Source organism: Palaemon carinicauda, chromosome 30, assembly GCF_036898095.1.
Source record: "Palaemon carinicauda isolate YSFRI2023 chromosome 30, ASM3689809v2, whole genome shotgun sequence".
Lineage (NCBI taxonomy): Eukaryota > Metazoa > Arthropoda > Malacostraca > Decapoda > Palaemonidae > Palaemon > Palaemon carinicauda.
This window is the reverse complement of record NC_090754.1, coordinates 54,715,641-54,726,332: the sequence shown is the minus strand read 5'-3', so window position 1 is coordinate 54,726,332 and position 10,692 is coordinate 54,715,641. Positions and strand designations below refer to the sequence as shown.

Genomic DNA, 10,692 nt, shown 5'->3' with positions numbered 1-10,692 from the left:
CCAAATAGAAAACTGCAGTATAAGCTGTACTTTTTAAATAGAATAAAGAATTATATAAATGTTTATTTTAGTAACCTCTTTAAAGGAAGCAGCTGTTGACTAAAAATATAATTTAAAAAAAAAACACCCTGTCCATCATTTCAAGTTACTTACTATTTCTTTGAAGAAAAAACCTCTTGAAAATTATAAGTTGCCAACTAGTAATTTATATCTTCACTTATATAAGAATTTACATTATATTAGGGGTCCTATATATTTTCATAATAATTATGAGGATATGCGTTATAACTTTTCCAATAGTTACTGTTAATCTTCATACGCATGTACATAGGCCTAGAACTAATGTCACATTGGTGATAAACAAATTTAACACTCCTCAAACTTTATATCCAAGCCACTGCTGAATATAAATTAATCATGTATTAATAGAGTAGTAAATATCAAGTAAAGAACCGAAGTAAATCACCTGTAAAATGAGCAATTGTGTCATTTAATAGTTAAGAACTATTGAACTGCCCTTGAACTGTCGTATTCGCTATCACAGCGAACTGAAAATCTTTAACCAATCAAAACGTGTCTTTACGTAAACATGCTTTCTGATTGGCCCATCGAATACCCATTTACTAAAGCCTAAAGTATAACATTATAGTTAACGATTGAACTGCCCACAAATTGTCGTATTCGCTATCACAGCGAGCGAAACTATTCTAACCAATCAGAACATGTCTTTACGTAAACAAGCTTTCTGATTGGCCCGCTGGATGCTCATTTTCTGAAGCTTAAAACATAAATAGAAAATAAGGAAGTATTCCAGGGGTGCCATTCGTACGATAATTATCGTACATGTACATTATTTTAGGTCCAGTACGATGTACGATACATAGCTTAGGTATATACAAATGTGTGTGTGCGTGTGTTTGATTAAACAATTATACTAAAATACCTTGAAATAAGTTATATATGTTACTGCTTAATAAACATGTTGAAAGTGTGTACGATAATTTTGGTTAAAAAAAAACGATAATTTTAAGGTTCATGTACGATAATCCAGTGGAAATAATCTGGTAACCCTGAAGTATTCACTTCGTTCTATTAGGAATCCATCTTCAGACGTGGACTGACGCTTATTTGTAGAAGGTAAGTTAATTTATCAGTTAAATATGTTTAAAAGTGTGTGAATTCATGATTTGATATAATATTATTGAATTTATGATCTGTGATATTACGCTAATTATAAACTTGACTGTGGTAAGACTGTTAATGACATTGTTAATGGGTCATATAGGCTTCTAACTTTACCACCGCATTTGTAACATAGTTACATTTTCAAATTACTGGATTACTTTTTAATGACTTTATTATTACATTTCATATATCTATATTAGACCTACGCTGGGAATATTGAAACTTTATTAAGGTTGCAACATAGGCTATGTCCGTGTAGTTGACTGATACCTTAGTATTAGGTTAAGCTATATTGGTTTACACTGACCTCTATTAAGGTTAGGCTATATTGGTTTACACTGACCTTTATTAGTTAAGTTAAAGTATTTGGTTGTCATATGAATATAGCCAGCACGAAAGGGTTTAAAAGCAAAGAGATTCTTTTATGCTTGTATTTAAAGGTTTTAAAGGTTACTCGTGAGTGACAAGAGGCAAGGCTCAAAGTAAAGGTCAAGATAATGTCCTAGAGACTGACTATATGTACATATCAAGGTCCAAGACGCTCCCCCTCTAGGACCAGGGAGTGCCAGACAATGGCTACTGAGTGGCATGTGGACTTGAAGGGTCCCCTAAGACCAACCCCACCCCCATCCCTACCTTGGTAGGATGGCAATGTTGCATGCTATACTATAGTTAATTCTTTTTAGTGAGGCAGATTCGCACCAACTCGCAGCAGTGCCGTTTTCGCTCGGAAATGTTTCCTGATCGCTGATTGGTTGGACAAGATAAGTCTAACCACTCTCGGATAGCAGGAAACTTTTTCCAAGCTAAAAGGACACCGCTGCGAGTCGGTGCAAATGCGCTTCATTAAAAAAAATTTAGTATAGTTTGAAGAGTATTATTGTATTGTATTACAGGGCAATGTAACCTAGGAAAAACTACTTTTTCTTATAGAAAAAATTACGCTCTTCGAAAATGACACACTTTCTCGGTAAAACTTTAGAATCTTGCTGCACTCCATATTAAAGTAATCGTCTACATGGAAAACATGTGAAATGTTTTAGGAAAAGTATAGTCGTGTGAGAAATTGATCGAGTTGGAATGAAATGAGCCTCCTAAGTTTTTGCCTTAAATTTTTCCGAAGGCTGGAGAGATGTTTCATCTACTTACTTTTAATGAGCCTTTTACCTCGCTTTCTTATGCAAACACGAGCAGTTCCAATTACAGATTATTGGCTGAGAGCTGTGACATCATTAAGAGGTAATGGGTTTATAACCAATTACAAAAGACTAAAGTAAAAAACCAATTTTCACTAATGTTTGAGGAATTTTCAACCGAGTAATGAAGTTACTTGTCCATTGTCCACGGGTATCCTTGACTGAATATCTTGAATAATGAAGGAAAAATTGGCATTTAGTTTTATTGGAGCCATGGCAATGGCTGGCATGACTAGCCCTTCGGGCAGTGATTTTGACAACGTCCCAATTCCTACAGATTTTTTTGCAGTGCAATTTAGGTTACAACTAATTTTATCTAGTGGTGGTATTGAATTGGTTGAATTTGCTTAAAAGATAATCTAATTCTTTAGCAAAATGTGTTGTGGAGCCATTTGTAGGATCAACTACAACAGGAATTCCTTTGTGTGAAGCTTTTGTAGTGACGAAAAGACCTCGGCTTAAGCGATGTAATTTTAGTGTTTCTTTGGCTAATGGAACGCGGTTTGACAAAGGTAATTTTGTTAAAAATGCTCTGTTCAGTATATAGCTATTGTTGCTCATATAAAAGTGAAAATATTCATAAAATATCCCACAGGGCTTGCGCGCACAGCACATCATGTACCGCTAGCCAGAACATAGCATTGATGTAGCCTAATGTTAATTTTACAAGTGCAGCGAGCGATAGCTGTGCATAAAACATCAGGACGTGAATTATGTATTTTACTGATTATTTTATGATTAGTGTGCTTTTGTGGCAATTGTTATTGCCGCAAAACACTGGTTTTTGGTATTTCCCCACCCAAATCTCCAGATTCCCAACTAGAGGCCCGCAAGCTTGTAGGATGAGAAAGGGGGTTAAAAGAAATTTTCCTTAAATGTTATTCATGGGAAATAAATAATAAAAGGAAGGATTATCTACTTTTTTTTTATAGAAAATGATGTGACCTACTAATTGGCTCTTGTTCTTCATGTATATACCAAAATTACTGGCTTTCTATAACCCCAGTGATCATCCCATCACAAGTTCTAGCCTACTTGAATCCTTTGCTTTGATTTGCTGTAGGATCACTGGGTGGTTATAAAGTTGAAATACAGTACAGTACAGTGATGCCTCAGGATACGAAAGTAATCCGTTCAGGATACGGTTTCGTATCCTGATTTTTTCGTATCCTGAGTCGCGTTTTACATGTAAATAGCCTAATCCGTTCCAAGCCTTATAAAAAGTCACCTTTTCTTTCATAAACACGCTAAACTGTAGTAATAAACATGCAATGCAGCCATTTCTATCATTCAATAATTAACCCAACCGTTAAAAACAGCCTAATCCATTCCAGAAACCACCATGAGATTATTCAATAATGTAGTTATAGCCTAGTTATCCTCTCCAAGTCCTAAGAAAACGGTCCATTTTCTTTACTACTGTATAAAAGTTATGTTACTGTATGTTAAGCATTTGGATCAGTGAAGGTGTATTGTTACCTGTACACCTAAATTAAGGGTTGATACCCTGAAAAAAAAGGTACTGTACTCTCAGCGACGAGTTGGGATCTCGTAAGCTTTTCGTATCCTGAAAATTTTTTCGTATACTGGGGCATAAAAATCTTTGTATCGCTTTTCGTATCCTGAATTTTTCGTAAGCAGAAACTTTCGTATCCAGAGGTATCACTGTACACTGTTTACTATACAGTAGTGCTCTTTTTTGGAATTGAAACTTGAACCCCCCCCCCCCCCCTCATTCCCTTAAAACAACCTAGTGAGTATTTATAACAGAATTAATGGCTCTTTAGGTATTTTTATTTATACAATTTTTACTTTTTACCGATCTACTTTCTTTCGTGCAGCTTTTCGTATAAAAGCTCTGATGTCGACTAAACGGAGATACAGGTATTCTTAATCTTCTAATAATGGAATCCATCAGTAATCCTATTTTTTAATCTGAATTTGACTATATATTAGTTGAGGCTTCAGGTACCCTACCTAACCTGACCTATGGGTTAGAGAGTGATGCCGCCAATATTTGCACAATGCTGTTGATGTTCCATTACCAAAGTTAGATTCAGAAAAATATATTTTACGGGAAAGCTAAGCATTTCTGGGAAAAGTTCTATGGAAGAAAAGATGGGAGAAAGCCAGATTATGTACGGTACTGTATACCTATAGTTGATTGTCCCTACGCCGTGTGCAAACCCTCATTCTTTAATTAGGGAGATTATTTTGGGACTAGCTGGAGACTGTTGCTCAATCTGGAATAGCAAGTGGTTATCAAGCTGGAGAGGGTGCGGGGCAAGAAGCCCCTATTCCCAGACTGAGAGCTTCACTTTTGTTTAGGCTGCTGACAAGTACGCATGTACTGTCAGTTCCTTCACAAACTTTTTCCTTTTCCATTACAGGAAATGATTGGTTGTTATGATGGAATGTTAACAAAAAGTTTGTTTGCCAGGGGAAGGCTGGACGCTGTAACTGGTTTATGGCTAAACTGGCTGCAGGTCCACACTCTATGCCAGTCTTTTAGGGGCTGTGATCATTCACAATCATTGACATGCGCAGTGTAGGTCGTGGCCTCCTGTGCAGCGGCAGGCATATGCCATGAAGAGCTAGAAGTGGGCAAAACTTTTGCCAAGACGACCCTGATGATGCCGCGTGCTGCTGCAGCTGCTCCTGCCCCTTGTACATACGCCCTGGATCAATCCCTGTGGAGTATGTGTCAGGAGCAGGGAGCCCTCTGACCTGCCTCTGTGAGTTTTTTAGGGTTCGGTTGTTTGTATGGAAGCCGTAGTGTTTGCCAGACCCCTTTGTAGGCTGTAAGCTCTTTGCTCGTGACTGTGCAGGCTGTTGATGAAGTGTTTGACCTTAAGAAGTCTGCTATAGGTCATCAAAGAAGACTCTCTCCTTTCAATAGACCTGTAGGACACACATAGTAAAGTGCCTGTTCACAAGTACTCTCAAATGTACCTCCGCTTCTTGTTTCTGTACTAGTTCAAGACTACTGCTGTGTACAGCTCCCAAGGTGTTCACACTGGTGTCGACTTAGTAGCCGCTTGTGCCCACTTGCGAGGGATATGTGTGTTGATCTATGTCTATGATTGGTTGATCCTGGCCTTGTCGGCAAAGCAGTTGTTACAGAATCGATCAGATTCTTACATTTTGTTGCATTCTGGGTGTTGCAGTAAATTGGGAGAAGTTTAATCTCCTACCCAAGCAGAGATTGAAGTACCTGGGTGACTTATATACATGGTAGCAGGGAGTGTCTTTCCTTCAGACAATCGCATCAGCATGCTCAGGAGGTTGTTGGACCGTTTCTATCCAAGACACAGAAGTAACAGTTCGGCACTGGCAGTCTTCTCGGTCACCTCTCCTCGAAGAAACTTTCCACACTGGGGCCTCTTAACAGATCCCTTCATTGATGTCTGAAGGATCACATGTCAGCCGACAAGTTTCCCCATTCTGTCCTGTTCCAGTGGAACAGGAAGTTTGGTCAGTTCTGCTCTGGTGGCTCAACGAGGCAAACCTCGGCAGGGGAGTTCCACTTTATACTCTGCCTCCAGACAGGATTGTTCTCTGGTGCGTCGAAGGAGAGTACGGGGAGCACACCCTGATGACCTGTAAGTCTCTGGTTTATGGGCTGAAGAAAGGCTTATACACAAACGTCCTCAAAATGCTAGCCGCCTTCCAAACATTTCAAGTATTCCTAGAAAGTTTGAGGAGGCACTTGGTAGTGTTGGGGAGTGATGACACTGCTATAATGGCTTATGTCAACAAGCAAGGTGGCATGGTCTTGTACCCTCTATTTAAGTTAATGAAGTGGATGCACATCTGGGCAGCGTTTCACGCTATAGTAGTCGACAATGTATATTCTGGGCAAGTGTAATGTTCTAGCGGACGCACACAGTCACTAGGGCATGTTGTAGGACTGTGTGGTCCCAACACCCTCGTGTAGTGGAAAGGCTTCTTGCCCTGTGGGTTTTTCCAGGGATGGGATCAAACAGTTAGACACCTGGCAAAACATGAAGCTCGCTGTGTTCTGCTTGCCTTCTCCTGTACCCATGGGATGTGTTCAAAGACTCCTGCCAACACCCATGGGATCACCTTGACATGTACACCTTTCCTGCATTCAGCCGGAGCTGGTCATTATCCAACAGTATTGATTGTGCCAGGGGTGGATGGTGGAATTATACCAAATTTATACCAACCCATTGATCATCACACAGCCATAAATTTCCAAACTGACCTCCCTTAAGAATTAAGGGTTTCTCTCTCTTTTGATTGGGTTCATGCTTTAATGTACATCCATTTTGCTACATTAATTTCTTTAATTGCTTCTTTGTTTGTCAATATCATGCTGATAGTATATTTGGAAGTGTCAGACATCTTTATTAATTTTCAAATGCCTCCTTTCTTTGTTCTATATTGCATCACAGAACATTCCTTTTTGGCTTAACACTACTACCATTAATCTTAGGATCTATTGTGTATGGATAAACATCACACAAAAATAATAAAGAAAATTAGTGAAAACTTTATTGGTAAATTTTTGCAGTTCTGAGCTTGGCAAGAACTGCTTGTAAACCTGTTCATTTGGCTTTCTTGGACACATTGATCACCTGGGCTATACATCTTGACCCCTAATGTTCTTTTAGGTTGTTCAATATCTGGGGTAAAAATGGTTGACAATTTTGTTAGGTTACCAAATTGCAAGAGTTCTGGACCATTCTATCTCGGCGTTATCACTGCAGCTTATACGTAGTTTTATCATTGGTTAAACGCTCTATAACCTTGAGACAGCTCTTGACAGTCTTTTCAAGGATAAGAATTGAATAGAACTTCAAAAGTTCAAGGTTGCAGGAAATGTTTTTATGTTGACCAGGCTGACATGAATCTTCATATTTTATATATGACATGTCTGTTTTTGACGTTAGTAGTTGTATCTGTTTTGATGCTGTTACTGTTTTTAGAATTAAATATTGTTAATTTATTCTCATCATTTAGTTATTTCCTTTCCTCACTGGGCTATTTTTCCCTATTGGAGCCCTTGGGCTTATAGCATCTTGCTTTTCCAACTAGGGTTGTAGCTTGGCTAGTAATAATAATAATAATAATAATAATAATAAGGAACAATTATACTGTACAGTACTGTACTGTATTTAAAGTGCTGTTCTGTTGAAAGTTAAATATTCAGTGACTTTACTCTTCAATGTATCTTTTAACGCTACAGTAGTTATATGCTGGACATGGCTGCTGAATAAAGTTACAAAATAAGAGAGGTACCTCAAGCACATGAAACAATTGCATTGCTATCAGATCAAAGTTTCTTAGCATAGTTAGTGCTCAGGAGTCTTTTAAATCACATACCAATATCTTTATAACAAAATTGTTCCTTCCTAATTGAAAATTACCTTCTTTAAGCCTACTCGATTGAATTTGTATATGCAGTGTTACCGCTCATAATCGTGCCACCTATGCTATTGGATTACACCTTCCATAGCCCACTACCTTGAGGTACTTTTTAATGGCTTAAAGTAGATAATCAAGTACTCGAGGTTTTTAATTCATGTTCAAGTATTTTATGTATGCCTTTATTCTTGATATTTGGAGGAACAGGATAATTTTCATCATAGGATGGAAGGTCTCTGCATCAGTCTTTGATTTTGGAATGAAGAACTAGGGTGAATTTCAGGTTATGGTTGTGTGAAGTCAAAAGAATTCCCATTTTTAAGTGAATTAGTAAGCAAATATGTTTCTAAAACTTAGGGAAACAATGATAACCTGTATTAATTTCTTCACTTATTATTGATAATAGATTTAAAGCACTGTATATCTTGCCTTTTTGTCTTGGCTTCATAGTAACAAAGTTTTTTAATTCCAATACAGTGCCTGTACAAACACCTTTGAAAGCAAATATTGACCTGAAAGTGACCTTAGTTATTTTTCCTGTATTTCAGAAAGCTACAGATTTTTTGGCTTTCTCAAGTATGTCTTCCGAGTCTAAAAATGTTGGCGATCTTTGTTCTTTGATGGTTCGTCTGAAACTAGAACGACCGGATTTGGGCCGAAAAGAAATGCTCCTGGCAGTGCAGGGTGAAGGGCCAGACTGGGCAAACACTGACTTTGATCAGATCAAGCGCTCTTGGAAGAAGGTCATGAGGCAGACGGCTGAGGAAATGGAAAGGAGGGAAAATGAGAAGGCTGTGAAGAGAACTCCAAGCAAGAAGCATGGTAGGGATGCCAGTACTACAGACAAAGGGGAGGAGTTTGAAAAATTCTGTGAAGAAGGAAGAGAGAAAATTGTGCAGTGGAAGAAGTACACCGAATGTGTAGGGACGGAGGTGCAAGGAAAATGCGAGTTTTCAGAATTTTACCGGAGTTTAGCCTTGGAAAGACAACTTAGGGTCCTACGGGAGTACCCAGAGACGCACTACATTTTATTCACACCTCCCAGTGAGGGGGCACACTGCGCTATCAAGTTAGGAAGTACACTTGGTGCCTCGTTCTTCTGTGTTATGTGGAATCGCGTAATTAACACACCCTTTGGATGTCCAGGAATGAAGAGAGAATTATGGATGATTTTCTTGCAGCTAGAATACAACTTTAGTCCTCGGTATAAGAAAATTCTGCAGAGGCAGTTGCAGGAAGAATTTGGGGTTGATCCATTTGACGGCAGACCACAGTAAACTTACAGTAAACTCAGTTGAGTCCAGTTTTACCTGAAATATTTGTTTTTTGATACTGTACAAAGTAAATAGAGTACTGTACTGTGTTTTTTTTCAAGATTTTAAATTGCTTTGAAATAAAGTTTGTTATTTGTAGAAATTTAACAAGGAAATTTAAACTGGCCACTTCTTCTTATGGCTTTTAATCTTTCCTAAACCTTTATTAAGCAACAGGTCTTCCATTAATATTTTTAAGTATTTTAAAATTTCAACTTTATGAAGTTTTTTTAAATAGCTAAAATGAAAATTTCCAAGGATTTAATGTACAGACTTTACTCCTTGTATGGCCCCAATCTCCCATTAGTTTTTGAAAAAGGCACTCTGGCTATGGTTCAACATTTTATCTGTAATAAACCTTCATTAACTTTAACTGAAGGTTGGTTTGTTTGTTGTTTGCATTGCTGTGTAGGAGAGGGCTTCCTGCTTGGTACTGGACAGTATTTGTTTACTAAATATGACAGTTAGTTTTACAGATTGAGTTTTCAACAGCTGTAATTTTAAAGACAGTTTTGATAAGCCGCTACTGTGGGCTTTACGTTAAAAGCCAGGGTGGCCAATCTTGTACTAAATGTACTTTTTACCAACTGGAGCTGGAAACAAATCTAAGGTTGTAGATAAAATTTATACCAGCTAGATATACTCATAAACTTTTAACAAATTTGTTAGGGAAGCTAATAATGCACTTAGATTTATTCCTTGGAATAATAGAATGTGATTCATGCCTGGTTACAATTGTACTGTACTCTGTCTTATCAGTACCTTTCCCCATTTACATAAGCCGTGATCTCATTTTCTCTGGATTCATTTGGTTACCACACATTAGGAATTTAAGCCGGCTTCTCTTGGCTTTGTTAATTATTACTGATTAGAATGTGCACAGGAATGGTTTCCGGGTGATATTTATCTGTATTCCTTGTGTATCATGTCAGAGGGGATACAGTACTGTAAATTTGGTAGTAATTGTGAAGTGTGTTTTACTTAAGGTACCACTCGTGGAAGGTATTTTTTCAATGGTTGCCGATCAAGGTAGTAGTTCTAAGCACAAACGGAAATACTGTTAGTTCAGGGGAAAAGCCAGGATAGACTTAATCTAGTTCTTTATAGTGCGAATGACAATAATGATGCTGCTACACCTTTGGACAATACACAGTTCAGCCATCTTTTGATAGCGTTAAGCTTCACAAACAAGAAGCTGGAGGAGAAGCAATATGAATATGGGAGGTTAAAAGAAGTACATTTCATTAGGATTGTTTTCTCCATGGGAATAAAATGGAGATGGGAGTCTCTTGTAATCAATCATTTGAACTTGAACTGGGTTCAAAATGGATTTAGTAGTCAATAAGTTGTCGGACATTTGAACTTTAATAGATCTCAAAATTACAAGTGCAAGATAACTTAACCATGTTGAGAGAGCTGCCTTTAAAGGTGCGTCCATACGGTCGAACAGTGTCTGTCGGACAAACCATGTCTAAATTGAAAGAGAATGACGTTATAAGCATTGAAATGAGGGAAGTTGACATAGTAACAAACAGTGCTACCAGATGAAGTTGACTACCAGGATTCCTACTCCATTTACCAGACAAAGACTCGAAGAAATGTCCGAA

The 10,692-nt window shown here is 37.9% G+C and overlaps 1 long non-coding RNA gene across 1 annotated transcript; it reads left to right on the top strand.

The window, feature by feature from the left end:
• The first annotated feature begins 1,072 nt into the window (after window positions 1-1,072).
• On the top strand, window positions 1,073-9,220 carry LOC137623780 (uncharacterized). Its single transcript, XR_011040637.1, has 2 exons — window positions 1,073-1,137; window positions 8,321-9,220. It is a non-coding gene; the product is annotated as an uncharacterized lncRNA (long non-coding RNA).
• The last annotated feature ends 1,472 nt before the right edge of the window (window positions 9,221-10,692 follow it).